The sequence below is a fragment of the Amblyraja radiata genome, chromosome 21, assembly GCF_010909765.2.
Source record: "Amblyraja radiata isolate CabotCenter1 chromosome 21, sAmbRad1.1.pri, whole genome shotgun sequence".
Lineage (NCBI taxonomy): Eukaryota > Metazoa > Chordata > Chondrichthyes > Rajiformes > Rajidae > Amblyraja > Amblyraja radiata.
The window spans coordinates 9,070,333-9,085,833 of record NC_045976.1 but is presented as its reverse complement, the minus strand read 5'-3'; the positions used below and the strand labels follow the sequence as shown (position 1 = coordinate 9,085,833).

General features: G+C 45.6%; 1 protein-coding gene across 8 annotated transcripts in view; it reads right to left on the bottom strand.

The window, feature by feature from the left end:
- The window catches only part of c2cd5 (C2 calcium dependent domain containing 5), a 119,503-nt gene extending 110,797 nt beyond the window's left edge, over positions 1-8,706 (bottom strand). For 7 of the 8 annotated variants that reach the window (XM_033039462.1, XM_033039463.1, XM_033039465.1 and 4 more), the window contains exon 1: positions 8,449-8,690. The gene's annotated coding sequence lies outside the window, so the exon portion shown is untranslated. Of the gene's footprint in view, positions 1-8,448 lie in introns of all 8 variants that reach the window. The other variant, XM_033039470.1, reaches the window with a different exon arrangement.
- Positions 8,707-15,501: the final 6,795 nt, after the last annotated feature.

Sequence of the window (15,501 nt, the reverse complement as noted above, 5' to 3'; positions counted from 1 at the left end):
ACATACAAAAACTTTCGAGGCAACGACAAATGCTCTGGCAAACTTTTAAATTAAACAGAACAGATCTGGGACCAAGCTATAGAACTGGAGCATAATCCTAAATTTGTATCCAGGCTAGACAACAGCTAAATTATAAAGCAGTTTTCCATATGTAGAAATAGAAATTTAGAATTTAATTCCCCAAATAACACAGTGGGCAATAAGCTAACGGAACATTTTGAAATCAATACCGGTCCATCCCCGATTTTCCAGCAACTGGTAGTTGACAGATCTGTTCACATAGCAGACTTTCACGGTCGACTTTGTGGGCTGGTATCATGGCCGTGACCTTTGTTGGCCCAGCAAAATAGATAATCCAGAAAGGCTCTCGAACCAAGGGTGCCGAAAAATCGGTTGTGGACCTTTGCTACTATGAGGTTACTAAGGTATATGGAGTACAGGTGGATAATGGGACAGAAGTGCAGGTCAACCATCAAGTATCTGAATGTCAGGGGCTGGTGCCTTACTGTCAGAACACCTTTCTCTACTAGGTTCATGCAGGCTATTGTTATATTAAGACAATTAAACTCAATCACTTCCCACACAGTCGAATTATCACTTTGCAGCTTATCTTGATTTTGGTTGCTCACAGCAAACATCATGGGTGAGTGACACTTGTAGCTATTGCCTCCATAGTGTGGTGGAGAATCATGTTAGAGGCACTACTCTGGCGAAACTGCTCTATCAGTTAGATGAAAATAACGATACAATGCTAGAGTTACTCAGGGGGTCAAGCAGCATCTCCAGAGAACATGGATAGGTGAGCTTTCGTCAGGACACTTCAGACTTCTTCCCAGACTGAAGAAGGGTCCCGACCTGAAACATCACCTATCCAATTTCTCCAGAGATGCTGCCTGGCCCACTGAGTTACTTCAGCACTTTGTGCCTTTTTGCAAACCAGCATCTGCAGTTCTTCTTTTTCCATGTTAGATATGTAGTTGATGTTTTCTGACATAACATAGATTGGTTTTCAAATAAAAAATATTTTTGGGATACTCCTAATTAGCCTAAATATGTATTTCTAAGTACTGGAGGTCATACATTTTGTTATCAGGTAACTGAACCATCCTACCACAATTAAAGAGCAGTCCTGAGCTACTATCTACCTCATCGCACCAGCAGGCTGAGGAACAGCTTCTTCCAAAATACCATTACCCTGCTGTACTCACAGGCCCGACACTAGCTATCTTTTATACCCATTTATCTGTATATATTTATTTGCCTATGTACTAGATCAATTCATCCACATTGTACATATTTTTACTACTTTGCACTCTGATTAGATGCTAAACTGCATTTCGTTGTACCTGTACTCGTATTTGTGCAATGACAATAAGTTGAATCTAATCTAATCTAATTGGAGACCCTCGGATAATCTTTGATCTGATTTTACTGGCTTTATCTTGCATTAAACGCTATTCACCTTATTCCCTTTATCATGTATCTGTACACTGTAGATGGCTCGATAGTAATCATGTATTGTCTGCTGACGGGTTAGCGAGCAACAAAAGCTTTTCACAGTACCTGACAATAAACTAAAACTATGGAAGGTGCTGCTCGAGACCTGGTGAGCTACAGTACTCGGTATAGAGTACTATACAGCCATAATATACCAGTGCTGCGAGAAGTTGACATTTAAGGTGGTGGGTGGGGCGCCAACCTAGCAAATGCTTTATCGCAGCCAGTGTACATAGAGCTGCTCAGATGTTGTTGCAGCTGCACAGATGCAGGCACAACCTTCCTGACCAACACATTTACATACAAGGTTTGAGGAGCCAGGATATGAAGCACTTGCTCCATGATACTTAGTTTCCGAACAATCCTTGTGACTTCAATATTTATCTGGCCGATGGTGTTATACCTCTTGCCGATTGCGACCTTCAGAATGTTGATTGTGAAGTACTTGGTCATGGCAAGGACCCTTGGATATCAAGGGGTGATCAATATATTCTCACAACAGGCAGTTAGTGCGTGATATTTGCATAACACAGTGCATGAAGGCACCTGGGCTGAAATGTCAACTGCTTCTCTTTTCGCGCTGCCTGCCGAGCGTTTGTATTTTCTATTTTTGTGACGTCCCTTAGAAGGCCACTTGAGTAAAGTGTAGATCTTTCTGCATTGGAGTGCTGGTTACTGCAGTAAATGAGTTCAGGATGGAACTGAACCGTGTACAGTCATCAGCCAGCATTTCACGAAGAGGCTACTGAAAATAGCTGAACCTCAGTCACTACACTTTAGAAATACAGTGCAGAAACAGGCCCTTCGGCCCACCAAGTCCATGCTGACCATCCATCACCCATTCTCACCAGTTCTATTTTATTCCACTTTTATATCCACTCCCTACGCACGCGGGGTAATTTAGAGACCAAATAACCTATAGATCTGTATGTCTTTGGGTTGTCGGAGATAATAGTCTCCAGAGATACTGCCAGACTCAGTGCTTTGTGTCTTGTTTTGTAAACTAGCATCTGCAGTTGTGTCTACAATATGATTTAGACCACTGGTTTGGCTCAGATATAAATTTTGGGTAAGGGACACAGCATCAATGGTGTGCATGTGAACATAGTTGAGAGCTACAAGTTTCTTGGCGTTAATATTGCCAACAATCTGTCGTGGACCAACCGCATTGATGCAACTGTCAAGAAGGCCCACCAACGCATCCATTTCCTGAGGACATTTGAAGAAATTCAACATATCTCCAGTAACTCTTACAAACCTCTAGGAAGGCACCCGAGAATGCATATTCGGTTGCATCATAACTTGGTTTGGAAACAGCTCTGCCCAAGACCACACCAAATTGCAGAGAGTTGTAGATGTAGCCCAGGCCATCAAACAGACACACCATTAATTCCATCTACATTTCACGTTGCCTTATCCCACCCCGGTCATTCCTTCTTCTCCCCACTCCCGTCTGGTAGAAGGTACAGAAACTTAGAATGGCAAACTGGACTGTGTGCCATTGGACTTTGTTGATGTAACTGCTGCACTACAATGGGACGGTATAATGGTGCAGTTTGTCGGGGTCGAACCTGACTGGATGTTTTCTGTGCGGAGTTTGTACGTTCTCCCTGTGACCGCGTGGGTTTTCTCTGGATGCTCCAGTTTCCTACCACATTTGTGCAGGGTTGAAAGTTAAATTGGCTTCTGTAAATTGCCCCTAGTGTATAGTGTGGGGATGTGAAAGTGGGATCACTTAGAACTAGCGTGAACTGGTGATCAATGGCAAGCGTGGACGTGGTTGCCCGGAGGGCTTGTTTCCACAATGTATCTCTATACTGGACTGGAGACTTGTCTGGAGATACAGCATGGAACCAGGCCTCTAGGCCACAGTAAATTCTGAGAACTATATTCTGCACACTGTTTCTTCCCTTTTGCTCTACCTATTGTAATTGAGTTTCACTTGATTGTATGTGCATATAGTATTATCTGATCTGTTCACATAGCTTTTCACTGTACCCAGAGACTGTACCACACATGACAATAATAAGCCTAAACCAGCAGGTGCAGCTTTACAAAACTCCCAAAGGAACCGATCTGCAAGCAAGTGCATTGAAAAGTGAAAGACTGTCAACTGCTGAAGAGTGGAAAGGATTTTCTGATTCAGTGAGTTTCTTCACAGCTGTTGTCAGGCAACCAAACCAATCTCTCACCAACTAGGGAGCAATTCTGACCTCTCACCTACCTCATTGGAGACCTTTGAACTATCTTTAATCACTTTATCTTGCACCTGTATCCATACATTGTGGGTGGCGTGACTGTAATTATGTATAGTCTTTCCTTTGACTGGTTAACATGGTACACAAGTCAAGTCAAGTCAAGTTTATTTGTCACGTATACACATACGAGATGTGCAGTGAAATGAAAGTGGCAATGCTCGCAGACTTTTGTGCAAAAAGACAAACAACCAAACAAACTATAAACACAATCATAACACACATATACCTTTACATAACAAATAATGGAAGGAAAAACGTTCAGTAGAGTTAGTCCCTGGTGAGATAGGTGTTTACAGTCCGAATGGCCTCTGGGAAGAAACTCCTTATCAACCTCTCTGTTCTCACCGCATGGCAACGGAGGCGTTTGCCTGACCGTAGCAGCTGGAACAGTCCGTTGCAGGGGTGGAAGGGGTCTCTCATGATATTGTTGGCTCTGGAGTTGCACCTCCTGATGTATAGTTCCTGCAGGGGGGCAAGTGAAGTTCCCATAGTGCGTTCGGCCGAACGCACTACTCTCTGCAGAGCCTTCTTGTCCTTGGCAGAGCAATTCCCAAACCAGATGGTAAGAACTTCAAATTCCTGGGCGTGCACATCTCTGAAGATCTTTCCCGGTCCGAGAACACTAACGCAATTATCAAAAAAGCTCATCAGCACCTCCACTTCCTGAGAAGATTACGGAGAGTCGGTTTGTCAAGGAAGACTCTCTCTAACTTCTACAGGTGCACAGTAGAGAGCATGCTGACCGGTTGCATCGTGGCTTGGTTCGGCAATTTGAGCGCCCTGGAGAGGAAAAGACTACAAAAAGTAGTAAACACTGCCCAGTCCATCATCGGCTCTGACCTTCCTTCCATCGAGGGGATTTATCGCAGTCGCTGCCTCAAAAAGGCTGGCAGTATCATCAAAGACCCACACCATCCTGGCCACACACTCTTCTCCCTGCTACCTTCAAGTAGAAGGTACAGGAGCCTGAAGACTGCAACAACCAGGTTCAGGAATAGCTACTTCCCCACAGCCATCGGGCTATTAAACCTGGCTCGGACAAAACTCTGATTATTAATAACCACTTTCTGCTATTTGCACTTTATCAGTTTATTTATTCATGTGTGTATATATTTATATCATGGTATATGGACACATTTATCTGTTTTGTAGTAAATGCCTACTATTTTCTGTGTGCTTAAACAAAGCAAGAATTTCATTGTCCTATACAGGGACACATGACAATAAACTCACTTGAACTTAATGTTCCCGGACATGCTTTCCACCGCCGCTACGTAGAAGCATTGGAGGATCCTCGGAGACACTCTGAATTTCCTCAATTGCCTGAGGTGGTAAAGGCGCTGCCTTGCCTTACTCACGAGTGCTGAGGCGTGTGATGCCCATGTCATATCCTCGGAGATGTGGACTCCCAGATATTTAAAACAGTTCACCCTATTCACAGGATCCCCATTTATCCTCAATGGAGTGTACGTCCTCGGATGATGTGCCCTCCTAAAGTCCATGATCAGCTCCTTCGTTTTTTTGATGTTCAAGAGGAGGCTGTTATCCTGGCACCAGAGTGCTAGATCAGCCACCTCCTCCCGGTAGGCCTTCTCGTCGTTGTCTGAGATCAGGCCCACCACCACAGTGTCATCAGCAAACTTAATTATTGAGTTGCAGCTGAACCTAGCCACACAGTCATGTGTGTACAGGGAGTACAATAGGGGGCTGAGGACGCAACCCTGAGGGGATCCTGTGCTCAGGGTGAGGGACTTCGATGTATTCCCTCCCATCTTGACTACCTGGGGCCTGAGGTGTTGAGCCCCAATTCCATTAGCTTCCCGGCCAGTCTGGTGGGGACTATTGTGTTGAAGGCTGAACTGTAGTCTATGAACAGCATCCTCAAGTAGCCCCCCTTCTGGCTGTCCAGATGGGAGAGAGCGGTGTGCAAGACCTGGGAGACCGCATCGTCCGTGGATCTGTTCGGACAGTATGCGATCTGCAACGGGTCCATGTGCCGAGGGAGGAAGGCGTAGATGTGTTTCTTCACCAGCCTCTCAAAGCATTTCATGACTACCGAGGTAAGGGCCACACATGACAATAAACTAATTGAACTTCAAAATAATCAGATTTTATCTTTCAGTAAACATTTTTCCCTTTATCCTGTATCTGTACATTGTGGACAGCTTGATTATAATTTGTAGGAAGGAACTGCAGATGCTGGTTTATACCGAAGAGACACAAGGTTGTAACCATCTTTGGTTTGGTTGTAACCATATCTGTCTTTTCTTTGACTGGATAGCGTACAAATAGGTTTTCACTGTACCGCGGTACGCGTGACAATAATAAGCTAGACTAAACAAAACAACCTCCAGCACTTTGAGCCACACTTGCACCCCAGTGCCACGCTGGCATCTTTGAGCCGCACCCTTAGTTACTCCGGTACCATGAGCTACCCCGGCATCCTGTTACTCTAGCAGCCTGAGTTACTGCAGCATGTTAACTTACTCCGGCACCCTGAGTTACTGCAGCATTTTCAGTTACTCCAGCACCTTCGGCTACTCCGGCGCCCTCGGCTACTCTGGCACCCTCAATTGCTCTGGCACCCTCAGTTACTGCAGCATTTTCAGTTACTCCAGCATCCTCAGTTAATGTAGCATGTTCCGATAGCGCCGTACGATGGCAGCCTCGTCAACGGACTGTCTCGTCCTTTTCTTCTTTTGTTGTTTTTAGTCTGTTGTTAAATGTATGTTTTAGTGTATCTTTAGTGTTGTATTATGTGGGGGGGGTGGGGGAAACGTTTTAAAATTTATTTCCTCGACGGAGATGCGACTTTTTCCGTATCGTATCTCCGTCCGCACTGCGGTCTAACATCGAGGAGCTGGGGATTGGCTGCGGGGTTCCAACCACGGGGGCCTGCGGACATAACATCATGGAGTTCACTTTCCCTTGGTTAGGGATCGGCTTCGGGAGCTCCAACCCCAGGAGCTTCGGCCGCCTCAATCGCGGGAGCTTCGATCGCCCCGACGCAGGAGCGTCTATCACCAGCTGCGGGAGCTTCGATTGTCCAGACTGCGAATGGTTTGACTGCCCCGACCGCGGGAGAAAAGGAAGGAAAAAGATAATACGATATTGCCTTCCATCACAGTGCGCTGTGGCGGATGTTTATGTTTTTTTAAATGTAGTTGAGTGTCTTCTTGCTTTTTTGGTATGACTGTATGGCAAATCAAATTAGTTGTATGTTTTAACATAATAAATTAATTACAATTACAATGTTGAGTTACTCCAGTACTCTGTGACTCTGTCACCATGAGCTACTCCATTACCCTCAGTTACTGTAACATGTTGAGTTACTCCAGTACTCTGTGATTCCGGCACCCTGAGTTACTGCAGTACCCTGAGCTACTCCAGTACTCAGTAACTCTGGCACCATGAGCTACTCCATTACCCTGAGTTACTGTAATATGTTGAGTTACTCCAGTACTCTGTGACTCCGGCACCCTGAGTTACTGCAGCACCCTGACCTACTGCAGCACCCTGAGCTACTCCAGTGCTCTGTGACTCTGGCACCGAGTTACTGCAGCACCCTGAGTTACTGCAGCACCCTGATTTACTCCAGTGCTCTGTGACTCTGGCACCCTGACTTACTGCAGCACCCTGACCTACTGCAGCACCCTGAGCTACTCCAGTACTCTGTGACTGCAGCACCCTGAGCTACTGCAGCACCCTGACCTATAGCAGCACCCTGATCTACTCCAGTACTCTGTGACTGCAGCACCCTGAGTTACTGCAGCACCCTGACCTACTGCAGCACCCTGACCTACTCCAGTACTCTGTGACTGCAGCACCCTGAGCTACTGCAGCACCCTGACCTATTGCAGCACCCTGATCTACTCCAGTACTCTGTGACTGCAGCACCCTGAGTTACTGCAGCACCCTGACCTACTGCAGCACCCTGACCTACTCCAGTACTCTGTGACTGCAGCACCCTGAGTTATTGCAGGGAGGCGGTACAGGAGCCTCAGGTCTCGTACCAGTAGGATGAGGAACAGCTTCTACAATCATACCGTCGCATTGCTGAACTCGGAGTCCCGCCGATAGATTCCTCCGGTCCCTCCGTCCCCATTGTTTAATGATTCTGTATTTTTTATTATTCTGTATCTTTTATTTTTTTAAATTTCTATATTGCACTACTACGGACTGACGCAAAACTGCATTTCGTTGTACCCATACTCAGTATTTGTGCAATGACATTAAAGTTGAATTTAATTGAATTGAATTCCGGCACCCTGAGTTACTGCAGCACCATGAGTTACTGCAGCACCCTGATTTACTCCAGCACCATGAGTTACTGCAGCACCCTGAGTTACTGCAGCACCCTGAGTTACTACTGCACCACGAGTTACTGCAGCACCCTGAGCTACTCCAGTACTCTGTGACTGCAGCACCCTGACCTATTCCAGTACTCTGGGACTCCGGCACCCTGAGTTACTGCAGCACCCTGATTTACTCCAGCACCCTGAGTTACTGCAGCACCCTGAGTTACTGCAGCACCCTGAGTTACTCCTGCACCACGAGTTACTGCAGCACTTTGTGTCTAAACTACACAACAGTTTGGGAGGTGCCGCCTAACCCAGCCACCCATCACCATAGCAATGGCCCGGCAAGTGCGCCGGGGTCCCGTCCAAACCACCCCCGCACAATGAATACGAACCGGGCCTGGGGATCGGGGCCGCACCGCCGCCGCTCACTCTCTCTCGCTCCGCATCTTCACCCATAACCCGGGGCCGGGCATGGAGGCGACCAGGCCCCGCGCCCCTGCCCGACCGATCGCTGGCGGGGTAAGATGCGCTGCCGGTTATCCCTCTGCCCTGGGCGGTGGGTGTTGATGATGGTTTTCCCCGCCGAGCCGCAGCGTCTCAGCGCCTCGCCGCCATTACACCCGCTCCTCCTCTTCCGGTCGGTCGCACTCCCCCCTCGTCACAGACAGTGAGCTCCAGGCAGGCCAGGCCTGGCACCCTGGATCCTGCAGTACCCCCTCCAGGGGCTGGCAACTGAGGGTAGGTCCCCTTGTCTGAGTGTATTACCCCCTTGCTAGGGGTAGAGAGTGAGGGCAGGTCCCCTATCTGACTGTATTACCCCTTCCAGGGCCCAGAGAGTAGGTCACCTTTTTGAGTGTATTACTCCTTCCAGGGTGTATAAAGGGAGGGCAGCATACCCATCTGAGTGTATTGCCCCCTTCTAGGGCTCATAGTGAGGGCAGGCTCCACCTGTCTGTATTACCCCTTCTAGGGCAGGTCTCCTGTCTATGTCAGAATCAGAATACCGTTTATTTGTCATCTGAATCTAAGTTCAAACGAAATTAAGTTTTCTGCAGTCATACAAACATGAAAAAACCTAGACACACAATTTACTTAAACATCCATCACAGTGAATCTCCAAACCCCTCCTCACTGTGATCGAAGGCAAAGTCTTGTCTCTCCCCTGTTGTTTATTCTTCTCCTGATGTTAAAGCCCCCGGCAGGCGATGGTAAGTCCCGTGGCCGTTAAGGCCGCGCCAGGCGATGTAAGGCCCCGCTCCGGGTGGTTTTAACCCCGCGATTCGGGCGGGAGAAGTTGCCATTGCGGGAGCTCCAAAAAGCTGTCTCCCACAATGGAACCATGAGCTCCCGATGTTACCATACACAGGGCCTGCAGCTGGAGCCTCCGAGGTCGGGTCGTGTCGTAGTTTTAAGACTCAAAGTTTGGATAAGATGACACAGACATGGAGAATTCTTCAAGAAGCCGAAAAGCCTTTATTTGCAAATATTCAGCTTGGAACATTCAGAGATGACACCACCTGTCCGCTCTCTAATTGCTCTCTGCTTCACAGAAACAGTCAGCTCTTTATTACACTCTTTCAGCCTTATCTCTACTACATTATCTTTCATGCTGTACTCCTTTGCATCAATTTGCGTCCTCCTTTGCGTCTTTGATTCTCGTATTCACTGTCTCACCACCATTACTTCCGACCTTGGTTCAGTCTTTACATTTCCACCCCATATCTCTTCCTCTCTCGCCGCCCTGAAATTCCAAACTATTGCTTTTAATTTCCCAGCTATGTTTCAGCTAAAGCCAAGGTTAGACGACACCATTTTGTACTGTTACACACACCATTTTATACTGTTACATATTAAGATACAAATGGTGCAAAAGTAAAAATAAGAAGTAACTTGTTTATAACTTCCATATAACTCCCTCCTCTGAGACTTCACCGAGTCTCAAAAGACAAAGAAAACCACACACACATCCCCCAGGCCTAATCACCCATAGAGACCTAAAATGCATGCTCTTTTAATTAAGTTAGTGTAATGCTGTGTAGCGTTCTTTCTCTGGCTCCCTGAGAAACTGGACCAAAAACCCACCCCCATTACGTGAGGCAGGAAAAAAGATCCAGCTTCCCTTACGGACTTCGTTTAACATTTTCCTAACACTTCTCCATTGTAGTAGTATTCTATCACCGAGGTCCACTTTCCTTGAGGGCCTGATTCGTCTTCACCCGTTATCATTGGCAGTAGCTTCACAGTAGCTTTCACCAGTAGAGACTGAATACAGAGGAAAACACAGCACAACATGATTGCCACTGCAAGTCGTACGACCCTAATGGTCAAACCAATTTTAATCAGCCATACTCCCCAAACCCCCCAACATGCTCTCCAGCCACCCAAACAATTGATGTCTGAACCCTACGTTTCTTTTAACCTCACTTCTATAGGTTTTTAGCTTATCCATGGCTTTAGTGAAAGACCCCTCCGGGCTAGTATTATTACGTATGAAGGTGAAGCATTGTTCCCCAAACAAGACACATACACCCCTTATTCTGACCTTATTTACACCAGTCTCATAGTCACTAATGTCTCCAAAAAACTCACATTATCTTAACCACATAACAATGACAGCAATGAAACAGGCCATCTTGGCCCTTCTAGTCCGCGCCGAACACTTACTCTCACCTAGTCCCATCTACCTGCACTCAGACCATAACCCTCCATTCCTTTCCTGTCCATATACATATCCAATTTATTTTTAAATGATAAAATCGAACCTGCCTCCACCACTTCCACTGGAAGCTCATTCCACACAGCTACCACTCTGAGTAAAGAAGTTCCCCCTCTTGTTACCCCTAAACCTCTGTCCCTTAATTCTCAAATCATGTCCTCTTATTTGAATCTTCCCTACTCTCAACGGAAAAAGCTTATCCACGTCAACTCTGTCTATCCCTCTCATCATTTTAAAGACCTCTATCAAGTCCCCCCTTAACCTTCTGCACTCCAAAGAATAAAGACCTAACTTGTTTAACCTTTCTCTGTAACTTTGTTGCTGAAACCCAGGCAACAGTCTAGTAAATCTCCTCTGTACTCTCTATTTTGTTGACATCTTTCCTATAATTTGGCGACCAAAATTGTACACCATACTCCATAATTGGTCTCACCAATGCCTTGTACAATTTTAACATTACATCCCAACTTTATACTCAATGCTCTGATTTATAAAGGACAGCACACCAAAAGCTTTTTTTCCACCCTATCTACATGAGATTCCACCTTCAGGGAACTATGCACATTTATGCCTAGATCCCTCTGTTCAACCACATTCCTCAATTCGCCATGTACGTCCTATTTTGATTTGTCCTTCCAAGATGTAGCACCTCACACTTATCAGCATTAAACCCATCTGCCATCTTTCAGCCCACTCTTCCATATGGCCTAAATCTCTCTGTAGACTTTGAAAATCTACTTCATTATCCACAACACCACCTATCTTAGTATCATCTGCATACTTACTAATCCAATTTACCACACCATCATCCAGATCATTGATGTATATGACAAACAACAGTGGACCCAACACAGATCCTTGAGGCACCCCACTAGTCACTGGCCTCCAACCTGACAAACAGCCATCCACCATTACTCTCTGGCATCTCCCATACAGCCACTGTTTAATCCATCTTGCTACTCCACCATTAATACCCAACAATTGAACCTTCCATGTGGAACCTTGTCAAAGGCCTTGCTGAAGTCCATATAGACAACTTCCACCGCTTTATCCTCATCAATTTCCCTAGTAACCTCTTCAAAAAATTCAAGAAGATTAGTCAAACATGAACTTCCAGGCACAAATCCATGTTGACTGTTCCTAATCAGACCCTGTTTATCCAGATGCTTATATATAATATCTTTAAGTATCCTTTCCATTAATTTGCCCACCACTGACGTCAAACAACGTTCTTGTTAGAACTCTGCTCTTCTCTCACTTCTTTGTCCTCCTGTTCACTTACCTCAGGGCTATTATCTAGTCATACCTGCGGGACAGCCCTCATGTAAGGATTGAAATGGTACCAGGTAGATCAACCTTCTACCTGAACAGCGGTGTGTGGTTCGGAAAGCTCATACATACACATTGTCTCCAGGTTTAAAGGATCCTTCTGGTCCACCTCCAACTGCTTTTACTTTGCCTGTGCATAAATAGACTTGTATATCATAATTAACTGTTGCATATACTTCTTAAATTCTGTCTCTAACTGTTCCAAACTCAGTCCCTTGTAGGGACCTCTCCATTGTGCCACCTGCATAGGTCGGCCAGTAAGCATCTCATGTGGTGTTATGTGGGTTATTCGGTTAGTTTGCATGCAACATCTCTTCAGTGCCAATGGCGGGGCATCGATCCAATTCAACTTTGTAGTTACACAAATCTTATTTATATTAACCTTCAATGTTCCATTTATTCTTTCCACCGTGCCCTGTGACTGCAGGTGTTACACACCCAAATCTGTGTTTTACTCTAAGGGCCTGTAGCGCCAGCTTGACTACTCTCTGAATGTAAACAATCCGTTGTCAAAGCTGATTTCTGAAGGTCTACCAAACCTCTCGATTACCTCATTCATCAGAAACTTCACTACAGTCTTTGCACCTAAATCGATCCAAACTTACCCTGGACATAATAACAGCTGATCATCCTCCAGATGCTGTTCTGGCTGCTTCGTCTGCACTTTGATTTCCCTTCTTTTGTCGTGGTTTTAAGACTCAAAGTTTGGATAAGATGACACAGACACAGAGAATTCTTCAAGAAGACGATAAGCCTTTATTTGCAAATATTCAGCAGTTATCCCGGTCTCACTAAGGTGTACGTTGACATCATACACAGGAGTCATCCGGAGCAGAAGCCACTGTGAAGAGAGCAAGGAGCATGGTCTTCTGGATTGCAATGACGGACGATATTCACCAGAAGGTACAATCGTGCTTTGTGTGCAAGAGTACAAGGCCACACCAGCAGAGAGAACCACTTCTGTTGCATCCGGTCCCAGAATTGCCTTGGTCCTTGGTGGCAACTGACATCTTTGCATGGCACAATCAACAATACCTGGCGCTAGTGGACTCATATTCTGGCTGGTATGAGATTGATCTGTTTCGCACTACCTCATCAGCAGCGATGATTATGAAGCTAAGGAGACATTATTCGGTCCATGGAGCACCACATACTCCTGTCAGACAATGCTGGACAGTTCACAATTAGCGCGTTAAAGATTTTGCTGAACAATGGGATTTTAATCATATCACCAGCAGTCCGGAATATCCCCAATCGAATGGGCTAGCTGAACGGGCAGTCCGCAGTGCAAAACAAGTCATGGAGAGATCTCACAGAGCCCGCTCGGACGTGTCGATCTCCTTAATCTCAGAAATGTGCCACATGACACGACGCGTGGCTCTCCAGCACAAAGACTGATGTCCAGACAAACGCGTACCACCCTCCCAGTCTCAAAGAACCTGCGGGAGCCACACATCTACAAGCTACAGGAGGTTCAGGCTCAACTGCACAAAAAACGACTGTCACGGAAGGCATGTTATGATCAATCAAGTCGACCACTCCAGCCTTTGATGGAAGGACAGACTGTCGGGTTACATTATTGTTATCATAATTAAACTTTATTTCAGACTCAAGGTCCAGACAAGAGACGACATTACATAAAATACATTACATATGAAAACACCATAAAATACATATAAAAGCTTAGTAAATTACTCATGAGCATCATAAATTATATACAAAAACACAATACATGATTTAAAATCCAGAATAAAAAGAAAGATCAGTGTCCTACAATGAGACAACTATGCCAATGTCTCTACAAATGGGATTGGTAGCGCGTAGTGCTAAACCTGATGTTTGATAAGACCAAGATAATTACATTTTTAGAGTCATTAAACCTGCAAATAAATTTATACATATGATTTCTTAGGATAGCTTGTAAACTACTGACTCCTGCAGCCACAAACATTTCACCAGCACTACACCATCTAGGTTTCCTTAGCAATACTCCCATGGCATCATTATAAGTCTCTGTAAACTTGTCTTTCTGTAGTTTGACCACAGGTGTGCAGTATTGAGTGGTGTACAATATGCTCTACGCTAAACAGAGACATCTTCACCACATCTGTACACGCACCATACTTACGCAAGAGAATATTCGCCTGTACATACTGCATATGGCGTTGCCTATAAATGTCTTCATCATTATCTGCAGCTCAGCTTCCCCCCCCCCCCCCCCCATAGGCTAACAAAGTGGCCGATGTGTTTACAATACGTTCGGCATTCTTGACTCGTGTAAATTCGGATAATGACATGACATTACATTTGGCCCCGGTGTCGATCTTTGCAACCAGTAATGGTATTGTTGACACAAAGTTAAACTTCAAGGTTAGTGGAATCAAGCAGGGAGTGTATGTTATGTCTGTTATCTTCAGGCTCAGGGAGAGTATCTGGAGGAGTTGCTGGTAGCTCTTGTTACTCAATATGAGAATCTTCATGTTTTAACTGGTGCACAGGTTGCCTTGGGAATCAGTGTTTCCCACTGGCTCGACAGCAGCTAATGAAATGGTTTCTTATTTTTCATAAAATTGCATAAATTTCCAAAGGCAAGGCACAGTTTGCAATCAGCGGGGTATGATCCGCCACAGTTAGAACACTTTTCAATAAATCTTTGAAATTGTCGAGATGATGTGTGGGACTGGGAGTGCTGGTTGGGTAGGAGGTGTCGATAGCATTAACACGGCATGTAGTGTGTTGTATACGTTACACAATAAAGATTGGTGTGGCACCAGGCTGTTGCAGATAGCACAGGCTTCAACTTTCTCACACACATATTTGGTTAATCCGGGCCAGAAAAACATGCTCTTTGCTCGGAGTATGGTTGCCTCTACGCCGGGGTGATCCCCTGTGGACGGCATCAAAATATTTGTCCCGGAGGACAAGTTGGGATGACTGCTTTGTGACCCTTGTTTACAACACCATCCTTCAACACCAGTTTGTCGCGGACCAGGTAGTATGGGCGAATAGGAAGTGGGGCGCGATATTGTTTATCTGGCCAGTCACGCCGGATGACTGAAGACAGTCTCTGTAAAGTTGTGTCTGCAGTCGTTTGCTCTGCCAGGTCGCTTAGGCATTCTGTAGGTACGTACAACACCATCATTAATGTGAACTGGTCATTTTCAGACGGCTGTTCGCATGTTGTTCATAGGGCTCTTGATAGCTGGTCAGCCAGATGCATGTCCTTGCCCCTTTTGTAGACTAGTGTGAAATCGAAACTCTGTAGCTGCATCATCATCCGTTGCAGGCGAGCAGGAGCAGCATGAATGGGTTTGTTCAGAATAGTGACCAAAGGTTGGTGGTCTGTTTCAACAACCACGGACTTCCTAAAAATAAAGTCCTTGAATTTTGTGCAGGCAAA